Source organism: Corvus brachyrhynchos, unplaced genomic scaffold, assembly GCF_000691975.1.
Source record: "Corvus brachyrhynchos isolate BGI_N302 unplaced genomic scaffold, ASM69197v1 scaffold162, whole genome shotgun sequence".
NCBI lineage: Eukaryota > Metazoa > Chordata > Aves > Passeriformes > Corvidae > Corvus > Corvus brachyrhynchos.
Window position 1 is genome coordinate 6687414 of NW_008236696.1, and position 4110 is coordinate 6691523.

Sequence of the window (4110 nt, forward strand, 5' to 3'; positions counted from 1 at the left end):
TTTTTTTTTTTTTCTTAAAGTATAGTTTTCTCTTTGCCCTCCCCCTTTCTTGCCCTCCACTTTTGAACAGGCAAACGTTACCCCCCTGCCATTGCAGGAGCACTCCCCGCGCCCCGGAGGTGTGCTGGGAAGCCGGCAGTGCTCCCGAGGAGGCGTTGATGAAGCAACTCCTGCCTAATTGCTCTGCCGCCTGTACCTCGAGGTGCAGCTTGGCCCCGCCGGTGAAACAAACGAGGGTTGGATTCTCCTGTTTTGTTTTGAATATTTTTTGTTTGTTTCTTTTTTTCTACACCTGTAGGAATTGACTCTAGCCCAATTGTGTTGTTCTTGGGTTAGTTTCTTGTCTGTTTCTTTCCGTTTTGCTAGGGACTTGGTACACAAAAGTTTAAGGAGCTTGTAGGAGCCACCAAACCTGCTGCTGTGTATCCCTGCACATCTGCAACACCCTGATTCCTCTACACAAAGGGATTTTGGCCCATGCGGAATAGGAAGGTCTCCCATACAAGCCACAAGTGTTTTTGGACATTTCAGGATTTCTTTGCTTCCATGGACTTACTTAACTGTAGGGTTTGTGCTTGTACATTCCAGGAATGATTTCTGAGGCAAGATCTGAGAGAGTGGGGGCTGCCTGGGAACTGGGTGATACAGCAGGTGCTGGCTCACCAAGTAATTGGAGAAATGGGATATTAGAAAAGTATGGGAGCATGCAGAGCTGGAGAAGAGGATACAGTGTTTCATCTCTATGTTAATGTGTCTGTTCTTGCTGAAAAATGTTGGCTGCTGTCCTGTGTGTAGCCCAGCCTGCTGTGCAGCAGCACAGTTTAGGGATGTGAGGGACTTTTTAATTATCACCACCCTTGCTGAAGCAGGACTGGCCCACACAAGGCTAAATAATACTCTGGGATTTCCCATGGGAAATATGTATATCTGTGGATAAAGATTTATTGTTGAAAACTCCTCTCTCCCTGTTGTCTTGGTCTGTCTCCCCCTGCCCACCCCATGACCTTATAGCCTATTGCTCCTAAATTTATTAGCTCTGTTATTCCCCTGTTTCAATTGTTTAGCCTTTGTTGAAGGGTTTTTCCCTGCGGGATGGGCCATCAGCAGTTGATGGTGTGGGTGGTGGCCACAGAGCCACCTGTTAGCAAGCCCCTACCCTCCCTTGTCAAATCCTGCCTTTAACTTTGTTGTGATGCAGGTGCTGCTAATGGGCCCTTCAGGCCTGTTGCCCGTTGTTTCATAGATGATTTTCCTGTAATTGTTTTATTCAGGTTTTCCTTTTCCACCTGGCTCAGCTTGTGTAGGCTGGGAAAAACTGCCTGATCAGGGACACCTGGGTCCAGGATAGCAGCAACAGTAAGTTGCCATCAGTAATGGTGCTGTAGAGAGATGCTTTGTAGTGGATAGGAGACCTGCTTCCCAAAAGTCACTGCCACCATATGTGTTGAGTGGCCATGGACACATTGGCTGTGTGTGTCCCATGTTGCCAGCAGTCCTGGTTGGTGGCATGCAGCCCTTGTGTGCTGCCTGGGTAAGTTCCTGGGTGGAAATGAAGGACATGTCCAGGAAAATGAAGCTAAAACTGTCTCACTAAAACTGCTGTAGGTACAGCCCCAAGCTGCTCTGAATTGCTGATGTGCAGTCTCTGTGGTGCCTGGGTCAGTGACAATTGCTGCTTTTCTCGCTGTACAGCTGTTTCTGTCTTGCCAGCCCTGATTGCCTGGTGTGGTTGGTACTGGCTGGGCAGAGATCCTGGTACCAAGCTGGGAGAGAAACTCCAATTCCTGTTGCTCAGAGGTGAGATTTTTACCTTTGGAACATGCTTGGAGGTCAGCCTGGATGTCAGGGCAGGATGCTGGTGAGCATGCCCATCTCAGTGTGGGTTCCATCTCTATGAATCCTTTCTCTTGTTCCTGTTTGGTGGAGGGTCACCCAGCTTTAGGGGATAAAAGTATTGAGTGATGATGTCTGTGATGTGTTGTTGTGAAACCAGGACAAGCTGGCAAAAGCCTGCCTTTAGACGTGGCAGGCTCCATATCTTGGCAGTCGAGGTTGGTTTACCTGTCTTGCTGCATGGAAATTTGCAGACCACATTGGATTTCCAAGTTGCATTGCTCTGAGAAATGCCTTCAGCTGTCCTGTGTTAGTGAAGTAATGGGCACAATGAGGAACTGGTGCAGTGTAATGGCAGATTCAGGTGTGTATCCTTGATAAAGGATTTGTTTCTCTAGGATGTTCAGAGCTGGGCTAGTGAGTTTTGCAAGGCACGTTATAGCATTGGCTGCAGTCTCAGTGGAGCTGGAGTACTTTTTCCTATCTTATAAGTATGTATTTTTAATTATAACTCCTAGTAAGAATTATGGTGTGAGGGTTCATGCTCAGGATGGAGACATCATTCAATTTTGAAGCCTGGCTGTTGCCTTGTTTGTCAAAATCACTGCTTCTGTCCACCTGACTGACTATAAAACTTAAGTAATACTCTTGTGATTAGTCAAACTTCACGTATGCAGTTCTGGAGAGGTATAGTAAGAAAGGTTGGGAGCTGGAGAACCTGAGGGAGTTTTACCAGTAGTATGGGATCACTCCTATTAAAAGGTCACATGTTAGAAAGGTGTCAGAGAAACAGTGAGGGCTGTGGAATAGGGATGTCTATTCCTTTGTACAACTGAAAACCAAGGTGAAAGTGGCTGATTAAAACGAAGAAAGTTAAGTGCTTTTCAGTGTAACTAACAGTAGCATTTGTCTTGCAGAATGTTGTTGAGAACAAGAGTTTAGCCAAGTCTGAAAAGAAGATGGGATGGTTGTATGAGTGTCAGGTACATTCAGAGTTGTACCAGCCCGTGGTGGTGCCCATTGTATCATAAACATCTAATTGGAAAGAAGAAGCAGTTTCATGTAGGTTTCCATGAAGCATCTCCAGCTGACTGTAGCTAGTGAAAAGCAGTAGCTTGGGTGGATGACAAATTGTTCCAAGAAGACAGTTTCCGTGTGTCTGTGGAAACAAATACCCTCAGGGTGCCTGCAGTGGTTTCTCTATTGCTCTGCCCATCATAGTTGTGTGAACAATACATCCTCTGTGGCATTTTGTTGCTCCTCAAGCTTCTGAAAGCCTGACCCACACAGCTCTGCCTTTCTTCTACTGAGCTCTTCTCTCCCTGACATGGCTCTGCAAAACACCTGCACTCTCGGCTCTGGCTGGCCCCAGATGCTGGGTTTCACCTTTAACTGATCGTCCGGGCTCTGGTGTGGTCTGTGGCAGCCCTGCTGAGGTGGAGCTAAGTCCCTGTGAATACATGAAGAGGTTTCAAAGATGGCATCAGGATGATGAAGAAACGTACACTGGCCAAGAGTAGGTCCCTTCCAACTCAAAGCTATTGCCTGATTCTTTAGATATGTCTGTGATTTTTAGGTACTTCATTTTTGTTTTTGATGGGGAGAAACCTTCAGGGAAGTAAGACGAATACCAAGTCCATGTGACCCACCAGAAGTTTGGGATTCAACATCTGTATTTGCTGTGTGCATACATGAGTGAGACTGATGCTCCTGTCTGCAAGACAAGGTCCTCCCTCCACAGCCTGTCTTTTCACCCCAGTAGCTTCCTCATCTCCCTTTGCTCTTTCTCTTCTAGCAGCATAATTCTGTTAGAAGCTAGAGAGCTTACTGCAACTGCAGCCAGGACAGAGGAGACAGGAGCAAAGGAGATGGAAACCCTAACTTATCAAAGGATGTGGGTTGTCTGATGGACAGATTCACAAGGAACAATGCCTTTAAAGAGCGTGGGTTATACATAGGAAAATACTTGAAATAACTTTACAAACAAGGGTTCCAGAGGAGGGATTGGAGGGAAGATCTTGTGTTTGGTGTCCACGTGTTCTTTGGGATCCTGGAGGAGAGAGCATTAGTAAAGTTGGAAGAGCTCAGTGTTTTCCCCTTTCTAATTTAGGGAGCCCTTTGTTTTGCAAAATAGAAACAAACAGAGAAAAGAAAACAACAAATCAAACTGAAAACCACAGACCAGAAAAGAACCCCACAAAACATTAAAGCTTTTGAGAGCTTGTGCCTGTCTGAGAAGCAGAGTTTAGCAGGGTTGGTTCCTTTCATTCATCCTGC